A 22,120-nucleotide genomic window follows, 5' to 3' on the forward strand; every position below is an offset into this window, starting at 1 on the left:
TGGTTATTTGATCAGAACTGCCCCAGGACAAGAGATGAGGTCCTCGCACCCACTGCATTCATGGCAGCTGGCGCTGTGCCTGGCACGTAGAAAGTACTTGATAATATTTGAATGAAAAGTGAGTATATGCTCAAATTGGACCATATGACAAAATGATAAAGACATGAAAATACCGTAAACTACAAGAAGGACCCTTGGACTTGCCAAATCTGGGGTTTCTGGAGCTATCAAAGTCTTTCTTCTGATAGCACTAGTGAGGTAGTCGTTCATTCCTCATGAACCCCAGGAGGAAAACTAAAAACAGAACAAAATGAGCAAATAAGACACAATTTTCAATGGAGATCTGAGACTGATTTTTAGGCCCCAAACCTCCCTAAAACTCGAACCAACTATGCTTTCCAGTTACCTCTGTTCAGATTTGGTGTTTTGGTAAAGGAAATGTATCTTTTTTTTTTTTCTTTTGCCGACTTTTTTATACTTTTTTCATACCTGGCATAATGTCAGGCAATTGTTTTCTCTAGTAGGTCACATAATCCAATAGCTGGGACAATGAATTAAAAAAGACTTAAGAGTATCTGTAAATGAACTTATAAAAATGACAAATTGATTATATTGGACAAGTAACCTACATTCCAGGCCCCGAGGAATTAAAATTCTATGCCATTTTGAGGTCATGAAACTTCAAGTTAAACATAGAAGAGACTTTTTTGTCAGAAGGAAATACATTTTTTTCTCACCTTGATTGCCGTAAGGTTCTCTTTCTGCAGTGAAACTATTTCTGATAGGCATGTTAGTCTTTAAGAAAAGCTCCTGAAAGAAATCTTTTTTTCTGATTCATTCTTCACTGGCACCAGATAGTTTTGCGGGTTTATTCTGCAGTTAGAATTTACTCCAGGAAATGTATGAGCTTCCTCTTTCCACGGGGACTTGGGTTAAAATGGAAACAAGCGTGCCACATGTTGATAATGCTCCAAATATTGGTTCACAGGTACACACAGGTATTCAGCCTCGCTCTGTGACATTGTTAGAGTCACCGGTTGAGAGAATTTTAATCTCCAAGATCGACCTCTTTCAGAAACAAAGGGGGAGGAGGTAAAGAAAGAAAAAGTACACACCTGCAACCTATTTCTTTTTGAAGCAAAGCCTTTGAGCAGATGGAAGATGAGATAGAGAAAGAAAACAGGCCAATTGCCAAGAAAGGTTTGTTTACAATACAGGCAAGTTCCTTCAGAAGTTGATAGGGAGTCGTTGTCATGGAGATGAAGAGAAATATTGCTGCAGGGTTTCATAGAACAAATTCCTACTACAAATGTACCTGGATTTAAAGATGATGGAGATGGGAAAGGGGACAAAGAGTTTACAGTAATGCTTCTCTCCATGGCTTTTCAATACATTCTTCAGGCCCTGAGAATTCCTTGCCTTGGGGTATGCAAAATAAGGAATCTAAATAAAGGTTGTTTTTTCCTGTATTAAAGGGCATTCCTAACTAGACTTGGACAGTGTTCAAGTGAAGGATCAATAGTCCACAATATATTCTAATTTTGGAAAGTTGCCTATTGTTGGTAAAACTTCTGAAAAGTTAAATTATCATTATTAAAAACCAAAAAGACATGTTCAGCATTTTTAGTCCTGACGACAGTAGCGCAGGCGAGGTGCCTACTACCGTCCGCTGTTCTACAGCATACGAATATTAGCCCTTAAAAATTAAATAGAATCGATCCCTCTGCTCCCTTCCAAAAAAAAGCAAAATGAAAAAAATCCCTCAACTTTGTACCTTGTTGCTGGCTTCCATCAGCAACTAATCTTTAATTTTAACCACCAAGACTTCCTATTTGCATTTTTTGAAAAACATGGGAAATCTTCACAAATTGTCTTTCTGACGTGTGAATTGTTTTGTGGAGGAAATGTCCTGTGAATTCCCAGCTTTCCAAATTCCCTTTTAGGAAGTGCTTGGGAAGCACTTTTCTCCCTGATATCCTTTCTCCGACAATTCCAGCTGAGGATGATGTCACTTTTTCCTTTTCCTTTCCCACCTCCCACCCTTTCATCCCACTAAGCTTCTTGTTAGGCTTTAATTGAACAAAGAAACACCTGTGTTTTTTTACTTCAAACTCCTATTTCCAATCCATTTCTTCAGCTGCCGGCAAGGGTTGTTTTCATTGACAGCAGGTTATTAGCAACTTCACACAGATGGAGGAAAAGCCATCTAGAAGCTCCAGAAGACTTTGGTGTCTACTGCTCATATTAAATTTAGATGCGGGCAATCAAAACTTGACATTGTTTATTAGACATTGTAGCACAGGGTTATGGAAAGAGCAATGAATTCCAAGTTAGGAAGCCCGATTTCTCTTCTCGGCCCTGACATTCACCAGCTGGATCACTTAAAACTTGCCTAACCAAATGTAACTTTGCTTTTCTTAACTCCGGCAATTGGAGGGACTGATGTCTGTGGTCTCTTGTAATGTTATTCTCTAAGAATCACATACAATTTATTTGATAGTATACCTATTTGCAGTATAGCTCTTGACGGTCTAGAAGCTACTGTAAAATCATCATCACTACTCTTTTGCCTTTCTTGCCCCTGTTCCCCCTCCCCCCTCTCATACACCCACCGGCATCCTCGATTTCTCTCTCCCTCCGTGTTGTCTCTCCACATGATGCGGGAGAGATCAGTCAACGCTGTTTGAACCCTATTATGCCGTCTGCGTGGGTTTCCAGCAGCCTCTGCAGCTCACTCGACTGCTGCTATAATTCTCTTCATACCTACGCAGGGGGATGCTTCCCAGATAGCGCGGTGGCGGACTACGATTGCAGAATTATCTGCAAAGGTGTACCTGGACTCCTCCCGGTCAGCATTCACTAAGGTCATCAGAGGATGTGAAGCCCTAAGCAAACAAAGCAAGCCAGAGAGTAGTTGCTTAGAGGTGCTTTCGTGCTGGAACTCCTGTGCATTGTTTTTTTCCAGAACCTCTTTCTATTTTTTTTTTTTATTGAAGTGTAGCTGACATACAACGTTACATCAGTTCCGGTGTACAGCTAGGGATTCCACCTGCACGTAGATTTTTAAACATTGTGTCTCTTCAAAGCCCGGTGTCCTTGCATGAGCTAATTAAACCCTCTGCACTTCTGTTTCCTCATCTAAAACTTGGCTGTTTCAATGAGATAATACACGTGAAAATGTTTCCAGCGGCGCCTGGAAAAAACAACAAGCACTTGTTTAGTGTGGGCTTCATTACCAGGAAAGGTAAAGGTGCCGGGGATCCATGGACACATTTTCTGGCGATTTTTAACTCCTGCTGTTTTCAGAGTTGCTAGATCTTTTCCCACTTTTTAAATTATATTTTATGTCTCTTTTGCTCATTGTTTCCTGTCTTTACTTCTTTCTTTGGTTTACCTGCAGCACATACATTGTATGCTCTTCTGAAAGCAATCTCAATAAAAAGGAGAGGCAACTTCCCATTCTTGCATTATGATAGACCTCTGAAAAGGGAAGTAGGGCAGTTAGCTCATCTAGCTTCACTGAAATATATTGCACTTAAAGGCAATTAGTAGTTCTGTGGTTCAGGAAAACAGGATATTGATCTTTGTTTTTCTTTGATCCAATGCAATAGTTGACATGTTTGTGTTGAATTCTGCATCATGGGAACTTGGAGCTGAGGACCCTGTTTCACAAGTGATGCCAGCCTTGTTTAATGTCTAATGGAACATTACACAGCCAAGAGGAGCTCAGGGCATGCTCATTACTAATTTGTCTTGTTCTAAAATGAGGGACCTGAAATCATGCTCCAAATAAGTTTGATGATTTTCAAAAGCCATAGCAGGAGGGGTGGTGGAGGATGAGAAAGTTCTCTCAGCCCTTCCCCTGCCGCATCTTCTCTCTGCCTCCCATTATTGGGCTTGTAAAGGGCAGAAATGGGCTTCAGTTTTTGCTGCTACTTTCAGTTGGTGGTGTTTGTAATTTATCGCTGGGCCTACCGAATTTTAAAGGGAAAACTCAAGGAGGACTGGGGCTTCTATGTAACAAATATATTTAAGGGGAAATAACTGTTCCATGTTTTGGAAAAGTCCCATTTCTGCTCCTTGATGTTGAAAGAGCCTTGAGCTTTGTATTTCACTCTCTGTGCCTCAGTTTCCTTGTCTGTTAAGCAGTGATAAGGGCACTATCACAGTGATGAAGATTCTATGTGTTCGTAAGACACTGATACTAAAAATGCCTAGCTTAAAACAAGTACTCAGAAAATACAGCTATTGCTAGCATTCTCTTCCAAATATTATTTTCCTCAGCTATGGGTATATGGGTGCGAGAGGAAAGATTCCTTATAATCTTTCCGTGGAATGTTCGGCATGACCCCATATTCATTCCTGTTTGAGTGCCTGGTCTCTTGATTGCAAACCTTAGACAGATGGCTCTCTCCATGCCTCACAAGGGAACTGGAACCAGCAGCAAGAGACTAGCTTGCATTAAGACCCGTGAATTCTCATGTTTTGTAAAGTAGGATTAACTTTATTTCAGCTTGTGTATTTTCCAAGAAGGGAAACTTCTGGCCCCAGTTTCTTAGATGGGTTGGAATTCTGCTCTTTGTCACCGTACAGAGATTCGTTTCTTTGGAATAGACTTCAGTTTGTGTTCTGAATTTCTGGAACTTCTTAATTCAGGCTGAATTGTCATCATTTTATAGCAAGTGTATTGGGCAGTTATAAAGTAGCTGCTGTTGCAACCCCCAGATCTCAGTGGCTCACGACATGGTTAGGTGCTGGGTGGGAGCCAGGGTTTTGTTGCCATGGGGTAACTCCGTTTAGCTACTTGGGCCGCAGAGCCCTGCCCTGGACTCTGCCTCTGATGACTGTGGGGGTGCCTGGCAGGCTCTCTGGATCAGGCCTGGAGGGAGTGTATACCACGCTGCGCACACCCACCCTCCGTGGTCCAGAACTCATAACTGGGTGGTACCTATGCAAGGGAGGCTGGAAGATGGAAGCCAGCTCTGTGCCCAGAAAGACAAAAGAAATGGTGGTGAACAACTAGTTCGTTTCTGCTGAGGCAAGCTAATTGGTTCTACCAATTCCTGAAATGATGACGTATTTTTCATATAACATATGTATGTGTATGACATAAAGCATAATAACACAAGTACCCAGTTTAAGACGTTATGCATTTTATACATAGACATTTCACCAGTGCAGTTGAAATCTCCTATATGCCTCACCATCTCTGCATCTCTTTTTGTATTGCTCTGAAACAAGCACTGTTTTATCTGTGTCCTTTTTGGTTATCATTTTATAACAGATATATCTGTACCCAAACTCTAATTTTCTTGTTATTTTTGGCCTTTGTGCAAATAGTATCCTATAATGTATAGTGTGTGTTCTTTGGCAACTTGGGTTGTTTTCACCCATCTTTTTGATTTTAAGATTCAGCCATGTTGATGTGGTTCCTTTGGTTCATTTTCACTGCTGTATAGTATTCCTTTTGTTGAAAAAACAGTAATAGATTCATCCAGTTTCATGCTCGCAGGCATTTGGGTTGTTTTCCGTTTTTTGTTTTGTTTTCATTTTCTTTTTGCATCAATGGCGCTATGAGTATTCCTGTACATACCCATCCGTGCATGTGCAAATTACCGCAAGGTATGCCTCTTCCTGCTATACCAGAACACCACTCTGTTAAAATTGTACATGGTGTGTGGATCCCTCAAGGAAACTGAAGTAATTTAGATTTCCATTCACTCCAGCCCGGTTGGTGTGAGTTTGTCGCCATTGAGAGCTGCTTCACAGAACATGGACTAAAACAGACCAGCACATTCCAGCTCCAAAGATCAGTATCCTCTTTTGGTTTTTGAAGAATATTGACAAAATGAATCTCTAAAGGAATTGTTGTACTTCCGTTAGCTGCCTTTCTTTGTGTACTGTGGCTAGATTATTTTGGGGGGTTTCATATTATGTAATGGCATATCACTTTTTGAGGTATAGCATTCCGTGTGACAAAGCTAGGTCTACTTCAGAGATAAAAAGGAAGAGTCTCCAAATTTCCTTTCCTGCTCACTACGTGAAATTCCAACTTCCCATTCTCATTTTTCCAACCTAAGGTTTTACTTTCCTTGAAAAAGCAAACACAAGCCTCCTGACAGTACATAAGAGATAAGCAAACTAATAAAGAAAAGCGGAAATATTCTTATTTCCGGAACTGGAAAGAATTGTACCCAGGGTTCTCAAAATGGGGATAATTTGACGCATAAATAAATAAATGTTGTCAGTGGCATCATCATAGCAAATGACATGGTGACTGTCACAGGCCTGCTTGATCGTACCTGTTCATACAAGTAGGTGGCATCATTCTGACATGATGTTGGGTCACAGTGACCCCCTCAGTGGGATAAATCTAAGTTTCATATTAAAATAACCTTCCTGGGGCGCCTGGGTGGCACAGCGGTTAAGCGTCTGCCTTCTGCTCAGGGCGTGATCCCGGCGTTGTGGGATCGAGCCCCACATCAGGCTCTTCTGCTATGAGCCTGCTTCTTCCTCTCCCACTCCCTCTGCTTGTGTTCCCTCTCTCGCTGGCTGTCTCTATCTCTGTCAAATAAATAAATAAAATTTAAAAAAAAAATAAAATAAAATAAAATAACCTTCCTATAGCCCAGAAGAAGGGCAGTGTTTTCTATAAGACCAAAAAAGTGAGAAAAAAAATTAGAAACCCAATCTCCTAAGTAAAAGCCACAGAAGAAAGGCAGCTGTTCTTACAGTACAGCCTTCATTAAGGTTTGGTACACGGTTCGTCCATTAGACAGCTGATCTTGTAATTCCACACGAATTTCTAGTTGATCTGTCACAGGGCTCAGAGGTTTGTATTTACCTAGAGTTTGCCTGTGTGGGGAAGTCTTTTCCAAACTTACAGGCAGAAATTATTGGAAAAACAACAACAAACGAATGACATTTTAGACTGGCATGTGTTTTAAACTACATTTAAAAAAGACTTGTACAATTTTAAGCCACATGAGAGTGAAGGAATTTATTTTTCACATATACAACTGTGTTGCTGTGACAGTTTTTTCTTGAAAGAAAATGAGACAGAAGAGAGAATTTCTCACCTTTGTGAGCGGCTTCCTAGCTGTTTATACTTACTTAGCCCTTCGTTCAAAACCTTAACATCCTAACAGCCTAAAATGCAAAGTACGAGCTTATACCAGTCAATAGCTAAGGCTTTAGCACCCAGATGCTTGGGTTTAAATCCCAGCTGTGTTGCTTTCAGCATCTTCTCAAATCTATTCCTCAGTTTTTTAAATTTTTAAAATAGGAGTGATCATTACTAATCTTTACCTTGTGGTGTTTGAGTAGGAATTAAATAATTTAATATAGTTTAAAAAACGGATAGCCTTCTTTTTATTATCCCCTGCAACAAATATTAGCGGGCCTTTTTGTCAGGTACTGTGCTAAGTACTGGTGATATAACGTTAACTGCCTTGGAAAAGGAGCAGTGTAGGGGGAGACCAGAACTTTCTGTAGAGTAAAAAATACATTCATATTTTAGTAGGGGCCATTCTTGTATTTATATTTGCTTTCTTCATGTAATCTTCAATCCTCCACAAATAATTTTAAAACATCAGTTTATATATATTTTTTAAAGATTTATTTATCCATTTGAGAGAGAGAGAGAAGGTCCCTGTGTACACACACTGGGGGGAGGGGTGCAGAGGGAGAGAATCTTCAAGCAGACTCCCTGCTAAGTGGGGAGCCCAAGGCACAGCCCTATCCCAGGACCCCCCTTCCTGAGATCACAACCTGAGCCAAAACCAGGAGTCTGATGCTTAAACGACTGAGCCAACCAGGCGCCCTGAAAAACATCAGTTTATATTTTTGTCACAGATATACAAACACCCATTCTGTAAAAGAGTAAAAAGAAAAAAATTCCTCCTTCATCAAGAGATTCCTTTCCTCCTTACAGATTTTCTTATGTCCCGCTGAGAGACTGAAAGTCCAGACTGTAGTGAAGTCAGATACGTAGGCAGCCATTACTGTCCTCTGCAAGCTCTGTGCCTGTAAAAAGAGGGACTTTGCCAACACATCTGCCCTCTCAGTGACAGGTTGGGGAAGAAGCTACTTCTAGCTCATGTCTTCTTCCTGGTTCAGATGTTTCACATTTGGGTGGGTTTAATGGGGGTCAAGGTCACTGTCCAGGTGTGATCTATAACCTGCTCTCTTGGGATCTATTCAAATCCATTGTTAGAAAAAAGCCCAGCTTCCAATTTCTTCAAGTGTCTCATTGTTTAAATTATTAAGTATTTAGCCTGATAACACTATTTGCAGTTCAAGTATTATTCTTTGCTGATGTTTTATCTTATCAGTTCCATGTATTCACAAATTATGGAAAACATGACTTAGCTCCCCTTCCTCAATACTTTAAGGGTAGTTTAATGCAGTGAAATCTCAAGATTTACAAAAATAGAAATTTTATTTGAAATAATGAACTGGCATTTAGGGTCAGAAATATGCGGTAGCATGCACCCGGCCACGTAACCAAGTACTTGTAAGACAGTATCGCAGATCTTCACTGTTCTGAAGACATTTGCAGAGTGCTTCTGGAATTTGCTAATTAACAAAAGCTCGGTTCCCTCTTGCTGTGCCTTACCTCCTTGTGTTTCTTACCCTAAATTCATCAAATGGAATATTGTAAATATCAACATATGTTTCCTTGATTTGTTCTGACTTTTCTCATCAGGAGAGAACCTCATTTTTAAACAGCTGTATTCCTGATTCTGTCTTGGCTGAAAGAATGAGCTTTTCACTGGGAGAGAAATAATGTATGGGGAGTGTCAGAAAGGGTAGTATTTTATCAGGCCCTTACATGGGCACTTAGAAGATGATGATTGCTTCCTTGTCCCAACGTTCTGTCTCTCCCATGGAAGCGTCTACTTGCTTCAGCTGATAAGGTAATGAAGAGACCCATCCTTGGGAAGATTCTTTGAAAATCTAGCAGTTGCCGTGATGACCACATTTTTTCTAGTGGCACCTGGAAAAGAAAGTGTTTTCTCTCTACTGTGAAAGCACAATTTTCAGATCTTTTCAGTAGGGCTTGAGTTTCACCGTAATTCTTCAAAGAGCTGCTATTATTTGGGGGTACTTCTGGTAATTCCCATGAAAATGATAAACTGCAAAGGCCTGAAGGCTCCATTACTAGCAGGGCGTGTTGGGGAGAGTGGCATCGGCTTTGATGTGTTAATTACATGGCCCGTCTGGCTCCTTGGTCCTCTTCCTTAAAACCTGTGTGAAATCAAGGTAAAAATCCCATGATAGGTATCCTTGCAGGAATGTAGCCTATGGAAGGAGAGAGGATCCTTCCAACTGTTTTTCCTCAATCAAGACCACCCCTAGGGTATGCAGAGCCCCAGGCAAATGTTTGTTTTTTGCAGGGCCTGTGTCTATATACAGACGACTTTGTTTATTTCAAGTTTTTATTTAAATTCTAGTTCTATAATGACTACTTAAAAAAATGCATTGCAGCATTGAGGTCGCGTATAGCACTTCTGAATGATGATTTAGAATAATTAGTGGAGAAGAGGTTCTCCTGTATTTGGTTATTGGCCAATCAGAGCACAGGAAGAGTCTTCCTAGCGTCCAGAGACCCTCTTGTTCTGTTCAGACTCAGGCATCCTCTCTCCAGGTTCTTTTTTTTTTTTTTTTAAAGATTTTATTTATTGATTTGACAGAGAGAGAGACAGCCAGCGAGAGGAGGGAACACAAGCAGGGGGAGTGGGAGAGGAAGAAGCAGGCTCTCAGTGGAGGAGCCTGATGTGGGGCTCGATCCCACAACGCTGGGATCACGCCCTGAGCCAAAGGCAGACGCTTAACAACTGCGCCACCCAGGCGCCCCCTCTCTCCAGGTCTTAACTGTTAAACATAATAATGTTCACCATGAGAATAAGGTAGCGATGACTTAATTCACAATGCCACAGCGGTTTGGATCCTGTTTATATTAAAGAGATTTTGATCTTTGTGCTTCTAAACTTTACCAGTACCGCTGATTTCATTTATTTGGTGCTGACTGCCACACGACTCCTGACGTGTATCCTACATCCTGCTGCCCATCCCACAAATACTGGCTTTCAAGGATGCTCTCAAACGTTGTATTTGGGCTTTCATGATGATTTGCCCAGAAATGCAAGTCTTATTCAGAGCACACAGAAAATGTGAACAAGAATTCATTTTCTGGTCATACAGAATTTATTGCGTGGAACTTTGTAGCATACACATAGAACAGATACATCTTGCAAACATGTCACCTCTTGAATTCTTTAGGCCATAATCACTGCCTTCCTAGATCGTGACCTCTTTTAATGTTGACGGTCATCCTGCCTTCAGCGCATGGCCCACCATGGAGAGGAATATACAGGGGGAAGTGGACAGAGTAGGAAAAGTGATTCCTGCAAGGAAAGTGTGCTCCTCACCCAGCATGGGTAAAGATAATGCAGAGGGTGCCTTGTCAGCACATGGATGGGAAGGGGTCATAAGTACTGGAGAGCAATGGATGTCCCAGGAAGAGGTAGGCGTGGCCACCCTGAAGGACTGCCTGACCCATGGTGCAGAGCTGTGAAGGGGGTGGGGTAACTCTCCCGAGTGTCACCGTGGGCAGGGAGGGTGCACTGGGTAAAGGATGCCAGTACCACCCTATCATCCTCAGGTGCCGTAGACCCAAGACTATACACGGTTGGCATGTGTGGAGAGCCCACACATACCGCTGAAGCCGGAAAGTTTAGCCCAAAGCCTGAACTTGTCCTTTACCTATCGTGAATAAGAATCTATATAAATCAGTAGCCAGCAGCACTATCCAGGCAGCCCAGTTACCATACTGGACAATGGGAATGATTGATTCCAGCTCACCACTGGGAGCTCTGTCCCAGCCACAGAACCCCACCACCACTGCATAGGCATGCGCCCTGGAGCTCCTGGAGCACTGGTCAACCTAATGCTGGAGGGAGGTGGAGTAGGAGGATTAGAGGGTTGGAGGGCACCTCAAAGAGAACAGGGTACAGAAACGGATCCCTGTGGGTTTTGACCAAGACTGGGGAGACCCAGCCCAGATGGTGCTGTGGCCCCTGTTGGTCTCAGGTGCAAGAGGGGTCTTGGAAGAAAATATTGAGGATGACACTCCAAAAAGGAAAGCCCCCTGATATGCAATAGGGGTCCCACTTCTTTGGGTCTAATGGCCTCAGTGATAATGGGTGTGTGTGGGGATGGACACATGATTAGACTGATTAAGTGTGTTTGAACTCTGTATATTTTACTATTAGCTGGCTGGTTGCATTCTCTTTTTGTCTCCCACCTGTCATCCATTCATCCAACTGAGTGCCTTTGATATGACCAGCAGGGTCAAATCAACGAACCTGTTAGACATTAAGGTAAACAATATTTTTAGGAGCTCAGGAAAATGTTCTAATTGCTTTTATAAATCACAAGAAAGAACTGAACTTTTAGGTTCAAGAAAATGTTTTAATATATGACATGTATTCATTTTTATACCAACACAGTCATAAAATATCATCTTTAATTTCTTTTTATGGGGGAAGGTGCTCATAAAGGCTATAGTGCTCAGAGCCCAAGGAAGTCAAAATGCAGCCCTGCTGGCCAGCACTATCCTAGGAGCTAGGGATGCTGCAGCGAGCAAGGACAGTCATGTCTTTTGTGGTATATGAGCGTGGAGGAAGGTGGCAAAGAACATGGGAAGTTACATGACAGTATAATATATTCTTCCAACAGAGGTCTGCCCAAGGAACAACAGAAGGCTAGGAAGCAGGGTTCGCGGTGTGTCTGTGCAACTCAGTGATGGGTGGGGGAGGATTGTCTCATTTCACTCTGGTATGTAGCCAGTTCACCGGAGTTTTTACCTATTATTCTTGTAATTGATGCAGATGATGATCTGAATGTATTATAGGCAGCTATTAAAGTCAGCTACTGGTAGAGATTTAACTTTGATACTGGTTGCTTTGAAATTTAAGCATCCCATCTGAAAGCATTTTTGAAATAATTGTGAAATGTGTAATAAATGTACATATAATTTGCTACCTGGCTCTGTGTCCATGATTACTTCCAGGCTCTTCAAACTATCCAAATCAGTGGTAATCCTAACATACCATACTGAAGCTTTGGAGAGTGGACTAGACATCTCCAAATGATGCCTATTTAAATACCTCCCAGGGTCATGATCTCATTACCTCTCAGCCTAGTCCACAAAAGATAGCTTTGTATCTTAGTCAGTTCTCTTTGAAACTTCTTACTATAAACAGCAACAACAACGAAAACCCTCTGTGTGTTTGTTTTGCCATCTCAGGTGATGATGCAATATATACAACTCATTAGTTTAGGTTGTATTTGATGATAACAGAGTTCCCATCAAACCATAAAAGTATAATTTATTTACATTTTGTTTAATGGAAACAGGGATTTGATGAAAGACATGCACTTTATTTCAACAAGCCAACATTTAGTGACCATCTAGTCCTGTGCCAGACGCCGTACCAGCCACTGAGGGCCCATAAATATACAACGGACAGTTCTTATCTTCAAAGAACACAGAATTTAGGGGAGAACATGGGCAAGAGAATCAGTGATTGTAATACCGTTATGGTCGCCTTCGATGGCAGATGGGCTCTCCTTACCCAAAGTTTAGTTTGGATTCTGAGAGTTCTGATGCCACACACACACATACACACACACATACACACACACACCGGGCTATGAGAAGTCTTACTGCTTACAAGATTGTGGTCTCGGGGGTGCGCAGAGCAGTTCTGGCCGGCAGATCTGGAATGCCTTGAGAGAGCAAGGAAAGGAGACTCACTGGGCTAACAAAGCGCTCAGGTGGGGAGGCTCAGTTAAGCCAGTGTGAGAGTTCCTGCACATACACAGGGGTTTCCATGGTTCGGATCTGCTGGCGCCAAAGGAGGAGCACCCAGGCTTTCTTATCACCTTGTCCAAATGTGGAACACAAAGGAAAGTGGAAAGAGTGAGGCTTAAATGCTATCCACAAACACCAAAAAAAAAAAAAAAAAAAAAAAAAAAAGAGCCAGATTCCTCATTCCAGATACAGTGTGAGAAGAATTGCTGTATGGGAGGTTTCCAAGGGGTGCTTATGTCCCCTGAGCATTTAGTTCAGCCTTGGGGGGTTTAAAAGAGGAGTTCCTGGAGAATGGTGCTCTTGAGTGAATCATGAAGGGTGAGAGGAAGAGTGAGGGGATGTTATCATGAATATCAACTCAGGGCAGGAGAGTACCTACCACGCTTGAAGCGTCAAGGGTGCGTTTAGAAGGTGACTATTGGAATCCGAAAGCTGCCTGAGGTTTAATAAGAAGGAAAGACGTAAAAGCCCTATCAGTGAGAGGTATACGGCTTGATTAGTTGACCTTCTTTTGTTAATCATAGTTTAAAATAGAATAATAGTCTTAGTATGATAGTCATCATAGTCTCAGGGTGTTTCTAGTAGAAGGTGTGCCATGAAGAGAGGTTGGAAAGGCACGGGGACGAGAACTTCTTGGTCGGTCTTCTCGTACTGCAGAGACCACTGTGCTCTCTCAAACTGTTTTGATACCTCTCCCAGGGGAAGGAATTCTGTGTGGTTTAAAAATGAGAACAGGGGATTTGGATATATTCCACCTTCTGTGGAGTAGAGAATTACCAGACTAACAAAGTGGAGTTCTAAGAGTGAATTTCAGGCTTGGCTCCAGTGGAGGCACTGGGTTGGGTTGGGTGGGAGGTGAGGGAATGAATAGTGTGATACTTTCCTGGAGCATTAAAATCACAGGGGCAGCGCCTGGGTGGCTCAGCTGGTTAAGCCTTGGACTCTTGGTCTCTGCTCAGGTCGTATTCTCATGGTTCATGACATTGAGCCCCATGTAGGGCTTCACACTTAGCATGGGGTCTGCTTGAGATTCTTTCTCCCTCTCCCACTGGCCCCCTCCCCCTCTCAAATAAATCTTTAAAAAACTAAAATCACAGAAAAGCCAGGTACGTGTGGTTATAAAAAGAAGACCTGGTTCTAACTCTTTAGAAATGTTCAATTTAGTGGAGGAGGACCAAAGAAGGATTAAAAATAATCCTCAGAAGTAGAAGGCACTGGAATTGCCAAGAGGAGCTGGACGCTGCAGGGAAGCTAAGTTCCTGCTGTGTCCTTCCCGCTAGATTCCCTTCCTCCTATTTCTGACATGCAACTCAGAACTCCACCTTCAGGACATCTGAGAAAGGAAGATAAATACTCATCAGATATTTGTGATATGTAGTCACAGTTTCCTAAGCAGATTCCTCAGAAACTTCTCAGCCAGTAGCCTTTGTATTGCTGTCTGCATTTCAGGTAGCTCTTCTGGAAATGCTTGTGTGACACCGGAATTGGCTGCCATCAAACCTTGGGCTCTGCACTGCTGGGGGCAAAAGAAAAGAGTAATAAAAGCTAGAACTGGTCTGCTGAGCAAAGGCTCCTTTTTTTAAACAGGAGGCTAGGAGTCAGGGGCAGTGGGATTCGATTAAAGGAAGAAAACTTCCTGTGACCAAGGCAACCAGCAGGCCCCCCAAAGCCTGTGGGAGCTTGTGGGGAGAGGGATGAAGAAGTCCTGTAGACTCGTTTCATCAAGATGTTACTGTTTTTAATCAAGGGTCCTAGGTGACCCTTAGGCAATTAACTCATGGTCCAGTTGTCCTATTATGTATCTTCAGCTGATTATACGTTCTCTTCTCTTTTCCTGACACTGCTAAATCTGAGACGTGGTTATGAACGGCTGCATTCAGCATTAATGTAATCCCGGTGCTTAATTCATTTTGTTCTCTTATAGCTGACTGAAAAAAAGGAGGAAATTATTTCAATCAAGGTTTCATCCTTTTAAGAGAAAAGGGAATAATTTGAATATGTGCAGCATGCCATTTCTAAAACCAGGGCAAGTAGCCTAATGAAATAATTCTGACCATATGAATGAATCTCCATTTCATTTTCATTGCCAGGTGTAGCCAACTGGAGCTGAAATAGCTCTCTCGGTCAATGTGCGTTCAAGTGATCATAGGAAAGTGGTTCTAAAGGTTACTGTTTTAGCAAAGTAAAATTTCAAGAGCATAATTACAAATATATGCCTTAATAATAGGCATTTTTAAGATTGCATGAATTTAAGGAAAAGTCAAATTTACAGTTTCTAGTTAACCCAGGGGTCAACACCAAACAAACTTTGAACTGAAAAGGAAGGCAGAGAAAAAAATAGATAGGTTAGTATTTATTTAATAATATGGCATTTGACCAGAAGAAAATATATTTTGTACCTCAACGTGCCATTTCGCATTATTTTGAGGTATTTCATATTGTAGTCTCCCACTCCCTTCAGTACTGTTTAAATTTTTACCTACCAATTTGTAAAAGATAGTTTCATTAGGAGAAATATGGTTAATTGGGTATTTTCTATGACTCATCAAGGCAAGCATGTTTCATTAATGGTATAGGGTACCCTGAATATGGCCAGCACAAAAGATACTCAAAATGCATAGAAAATAATAAATATTTATTGGCTTGGACTGTCAAGAGCAAAGATTTTGCCCACTAGGCTGGATTTACAATGTCAGGAACTTTGGCTAAATGTCTATGAGTTACGTTTTCCGGAGAAGATGATATTCAGGCACGGTGGAAATGTTTAGAATTAGAAGAAATCTATGGCCATCTATAGCTGCTCTCTTAGCACGTCTAGGAAACATGATGGCTAACCTATGGGCTTCCAGGTAATTCCTGAAGATGCTTCACTTTATAGCTCTTTGATCTCGTTAACTACAGAACAAAATGGGAAGGAAAGATGAAGAATGGGTTCTTGGTGAGAAGCATTTTGTTTTTCGTGACATTGCTCAATGTGTTTTGAATACTTTTCCTGGGAATACTGATGGACTTACACATTTGTGTCCATACTCCTTCAACTGCCTTCCTATTGCCAATTGGCATTTATGAGTTTTTCTTTTCTTTTCTTTAAGATTTTATTTATTTATTTTTGAGAGAGAGAGAGAGCATGTAAGCACATGACCTGGGGGAAGGGGCAGAGGGAGAAGCAGACTCCCCCCTGAGCAGAGAGCCCTATGAGGGACTTGATCCCAGGACCCTGGGATCATGGCCTGAGCCAAAGGCAGATGCTTAACTGACTGAGCCACCCAGGTGCCCTATGAGTTAGTTTTTCTAAGTCTTGGGAAGGCATCTGTGGCCACCTCTTAGAGTGGAACCCCGGAATAATCCAGACTTTTTAGTGATCCTTAGCCTCATTAATACCTGGTTATAATCTATCCCTCCTATGTGCTCTCTTCCTTGATGGACAAAATTAGTGATGTGTCCAATGCGTTAGATTTAAAATTATTCTATCCAAGCATGAAGTTGAACTGGAATCCCAGAATTGGGTCTAAGAAGTGAGGTCCATGTGAGCAACAAGTTTGGGCTCTAGCAGAACTAAAGTTTAACAAATTGTTACCACCCCCTTAATAATTTTCCTCAATAATGAATAAATATATTAATGTGAAGGTTATCTTAGGTGGATTCTTAAAATAATCTGACTAATTGGTTTAATCATGCCAAATCAAAAGACTGAGAATCCCAAGTGTCTGAAATTCAGGTATCTGAAATATGGTCAATACAATTATAAAAACAATGAAGTCAGTTCTATTTAGGGAAAATATTATTAAATCTCAGTAATAAAAATTACCTTGAATCATATTGAAATATGGTTGCATTTTGGCTTGCAGCCTGAAAGGGGTTTTAAGTGTGATATATTTATGTTACATAAATAGAAGCTCAATTAGTATTTATTCAGTGGAATAAATAGTGCACACCTGGTATTAAATATAATAAACTTTGGACTCATTTTCAGAATGGTTAAATCAGCATTCTTCTGGATTTTTTTTTTTTTAGCCTTGCTCTGCCTTTTTCCTCTTTTAACTTCTCCTCTCTTCTCACTCTAAATATACCATTCCTTCCAATATTTGAAAAAAATGTGAATATTCTGGTATGTTTTTCCCCAACTGGTATGTTAATATAGTAATATCACTGAACTTTTTGTCATTTCAATAATAGACACCTTGCTGTTTATTTCTACTAATCATTTGTTCAAGGGATGGGAGTGGGACACCTGATCTCTTGAGCATGGTCCTTCAGGCTGGGGTTGACACTTTATTTCTGCATCAGGCCACCAGCTGTGAGTGAGGTGCAGATCTGTCCTCAGTTTCCCCAAGATAGAAACTCTCTGTGTTCCATTGTTCTGATAAAGAAAAAACAAGTAGTATAAACTTGCCAACCAGTGACAAAATCTTTTTTGATGGTTTAGCAAAATACAAGAACTATGGTTTCTGGGATGAGAAACTATGAACTAGATGCTCATTCTTCTGATGATAGATATAATGAAATATTTGCCACTGGATCATGTTAATGAGGTAATTTGATAGTCAATGAATGACATAGTCTTAATGGCCCTGACTTTTCAGTCTTTCCCAACAGCAGGAAAAGAAAGCATCAAACAGTGTCTTATTCTCACGTATTTGGTGAGTTGGGAATTTGGACAGGGCACAGCAGAGATCGTCTGTTTCTGCTTCACCATATCTGAGGCCTCAGCAAGGGAAGATTTAAATAATTGGGCATGATTCAAAACACTAGAGGCTACGATCATCTTCACATGTATGTATGGCATATGGCAGAGACAACTCGAAGGCTTCACTTAGGTGGTTCTGTCAACCAGAACTCTCACACAGGGATTTTCCATGTGGTCTGAGCTTACCCACAACATGGTGGCTGCTGGGTCATTGGACTTATGACATGGTGGCTCTGGGCTTGTGAGTGTTTACTCCTGTAAAAAGGTGGCAGCCATGTGACCTTTTGGGACCTAATGTGGGAAATCACATATTGTCACCTCTATATACCCTTTTGGTCAAGCCTTTCGTGAGCCCAGTCAAATTTAAGGGAAGAACAGACCTCATCTCTTGATGGGGGCAAGTTTTGGAGATTCTGGCCCTGCTTTAAAACAGACCCAGGAGGAATGGTTTTCTTCTGAAATAGCCTTCTATGGTATTGTGAATGAGTCTCAGGTTAGTCCTTCCTTGTTTCCTCATGGACTCTTTCTATGAATGTGCAGTTCTTCCCACTCAACGTGTGATAAATATGTCACCTACATGAGGGAAGAGGGTGACATAAATGTTGCTGAATGCTAACTGATTATATGTGTCCTATTTACCCCTACTAAACTCATGTCAGTATTAGCTCTGCCTCATCTCTTCCAAACTTTCTTAGAACCCTTTGGGAGAGTTTCTTTCCCGAGTCATTGAGATTTTGGAGAGAGTTTGACTTGGTTGGCTCAGTTTCACAAAGATTACGTATCTCCAATCTGCTAAATATGTCTGACCACCATCCCTGAAGAAACTCTTAGATTCTCTCACACACTTGTTGCCCTTTCTTTAAAACAGAGGAAATTGGGATCCAGTTGATGGAAAAGAACTCAAACTTCTGCTTCTGTGATAAATATTAACATTATAACAAGAGATGTATGAATACCCCAAAGTGTTAAATGTTTTACAAGAAAGCGTGGAATCTTTGCAGGAAGAGGATAGAGTAGTCTCCATCCTTAAAGGAATTTACCATCTTATGTGAAAAGGTAGACAGGCAGATTCACCCTCTCAAAAATGTCCAGCTGCTACAGCAACCATGTAAAAGTACACGTGGCACGCAAACACATAACTAGTTTAGCCATTCTTACTGGGCGGCTGAGCCAGAATGCACCAACAATTGGAGCTGGGCAATATTAACAAGGAAGGCTCACTGGTGAAGGTGAATCTTGGGTGGGGAGGGGAATCAAGTTCCATCAGTGATGAGGTAGACAAAGCACAGGTCTCTCTGGGGTTCAAAAAGAATGAGATATTTTGAGGTCCATTTTCAGAGATGTGTGCTTTTTGACCAAATTAAAATTTTGGGCCCAATTCTAACTCTTGTAAATATTTTCTACCTAATTAGGTTCCTTGACACCGACTCTCACCTTCTTCTAGCTACCAAGCCATGGATTTCATCAAAGGGAGGTTGGTGCTTCACTAGAGCCCTGGTGTCTTATGCAGAATCTAGAACAATACATGAATCCAGGATGTGCTGGTTACATTTCAATGGAATTAGATGACCTTGTGCAGACTTAGCCCTTAGCCTCCCAGGACCAGCTTACACCCACTGAGGCCTCTGTTTCTGGAATTTCCAGAATTGCCCTAGGGATATTCTTGGATCTGCTTTATAATCTGAAGTCTTTGCATAAAACAATCCTGTTCCTTTGAAAGTCTACATAGCTGTTTTTATTTTTATTTTTTTAAAGATTTATTTATTTATTTGACAGAGACAGACAGCAAGAGAGGGAACACAAGCAGGGGGAGTGGGAAAGGAAGAAGCAGGCTTCCAGCAGTGGAGCCTGATGTGGGGCTCGATCCCACAACGCAGGATCACGCCCTGAGCCGAAGGCAGACGCTTGACGACTGCGCCACTCAGGCGCCCCACATATCTGTTTTTAATTGAGCCGTCCTATCATGCTGGTTGTGTTCAATGATTTTTTGAGCATACTGGCCCTTGTTGAATGAGCCCAGGGCCTGAGCAAGCTTTTTGGAAGAAGTAGAAAAATAAGAAATCTCAGATGTTGTGATTTTTTTCCTCCTAGGGGGAAAAAAAACACCCCGAAAGTCAGATATATATATACCGCTTTCAAAATACTTACAAGAGATTGTAAGAAAGGTCCCATCCAAATTTTATAATTATTTCTCCCTCTTCCCACTTGATACATTTTTGTTTTTAGCATTTTCTTTACTGATTTTCTATGGAATTTTCTATGGAAACAATTCTAGGTTTCAAGGCTTGCTGCTTCTCCTGGCGCATGTACATTTCATACTTATCTAAGGGCTTTTATCATTTTCAAGAAGGCAAAGCTAATGAAACCTCACATGTCGCTGTGTTTCAAGTGCAGGACTAGCCCACAGAAGCCCCACTGGGGGCCAAGGCTGGTTCAAGATTCTTTTGGCTGAAACAACGTGGCTGCTACAATCCCAGCTGGCGGCACCTTGTAGTAAAGCATAGGACGGGTTTGTCTGGGCCCTGACAGGGTTATCAGAAAAGCCCCCAGACGAAAGACTCACTCTGACACTCACAATGCTCACAACTGACTCACAAGAAAACAAAGTGATTCTGTCCCATAGTCTTAGCTGTGCCCAGGTCGCCATCTTGCCTGGCTGGTTTTGTTGATGGCAGCATAACCTGGCACAGATTCCAAACGTGGGACCCCTTCCAGGCACCAAGCTGCGGTAGATTCTATAACCAACCTGGGATAGGATCGGGTTTACCAGAGGCTGGTAACTAGCCATTTACCATTACTGGCCTTCGCCAGAGACATCCAGAGAGATCTTGTTTTTCTTCATAGGACAGTAAAATGGTTCAAAATTTTACACAGCCAAACGAACACATTGTTTATTAAGATTTATTTTCCGTGTAAAATCAATAGTTCATTAAAAAATACATTCTTTAATCTCTTTTCCAGCTGTGCATCTACTCTTTGTCAAGGGTGGTGGTAATGTAACAGGCGAAAGAAGACAAAGCGCCAAATAAATAGCAAAAGGTGAAAATTACAGTTTAGTAAGTCATCTCATTAATTTGAGATGCCGAGAGACATAAACTCAGCAATCAACACTTAGGATTCAGTGGTTAGTTCTCTGACTCTCTCTGGAAAGGATCGTGGCTTCATGTTACATCTAGAAGGGAGTGGACATTAAAAATGATTCCTATTCTTTACCCCACCTCAGCCCACTTGTCTGTGTTTTATGGCTTACAAATGTTACAAAGTGGAAGCGGGAGAGAGAGGGATGAGTGGCCCATGGAGGGGAATTTGTCCAGATCTACTCCCAAAGGGCTGGGAAGCTCCTGCGTTTTCCCAGGTTTTGCATTAATTCGAAGGACTCTCGGAGGTCTAACCTGGATCTAGGCATAAGTGAAAATCTAAAGTGACCTGGGGCCTGAAGTCTAAGTCTGTGTCCTTAGCTTTATTGCTCTGCACTCCCCTCCTCGCAGTGGGCCAGAGCCAACCGTATCTTTTTGAGGACATGCAGGTAGAGAATGATTGAGTTTGAAGTTGTGGCAATTATTTTGACCTCACGTAAAACCTTGTATTCTTAGTAATAATAATGATACATAGGTATAGAGCTTCATCATTTTCCAAGATACTGTCACTTCTAGTATCATATTTGATCAAACAACTTAGATAAAGAAAAAAGTATCCTCATTTCATAGAGCAATTTACAGAGCCTCTACAGGGATAAATACTTTCCACAAGATGACTTAGAAAAGTGAGTAGCCACTTTCCATTAAAGGGCTTTTGTGACTCTCCCCAGCATGTGTTCCTTGAACAGGCAAGTTGTGTTAGGCAGCATAATGGCCTTTCAGAGATTAACCTCGTCCTAATCCCTGGATCTTGTGAAAATGTTACTTTACATTGCAAAGGGTGTTTATGGTTACATATGGAATTAAGGTTGCTAATCAGCTGATTTGAAAATAGGGACATTATCCTGGATTATCCAAGTGGGTCCGATATAATCACAGTGTCCTTGAGAGTGGGAGAGAGAGGCAGGGTGAGAAGCACTGGATCTGTTGTTGGTGGCTTTGACGTGGGGGACGGGCCATGAGCCAAGGAATGTAGATGGCTCTGGAGGCTGGAAAAGGCAAGGAAATGTACTCTCTCCCATAGCCTCTGGGAAGGAGTGCTGACACTTGGATTTTAACCCAGTGAAACTGTGTCAGACTTCTACCTTACTGTGAGATGATGTATTTGTGTTGTTTTAAGCTGCTAACTTTGTGGTAATTTCTTATAGCAGCAATAGAACACTAATGCACCAGTGCTGTGGAATGTTGCATTAATAAGAGGTTTCTGAGACAATGGTCTGCTGGTAAATGTGTAAGAACCAGCTCTCCAGGGAACGAAAAAAAAGCCCTATTAGTGCTCATCACTTTTCATGGTGTAAATACTCCCACTGTTGCTGATTTCAAACGACCAGTGACATCGCTCATCTCAGAGTTGGAAGAGATGCCCACAATGTCTTGTGAGCCGGTGGCAGCCCGCGGCAGTAGGCCACAGGGATA

Source organism: Ailuropoda melanoleuca, chromosome 7 (assembly GCF_002007445.2).
Source record: "Ailuropoda melanoleuca isolate Jingjing chromosome 7, ASM200744v2, whole genome shotgun sequence".
In the NCBI taxonomy this organism is placed as follows: Eukaryota; Metazoa; Chordata; class Mammalia; order Carnivora; family Ursidae; genus Ailuropoda; species Ailuropoda melanoleuca.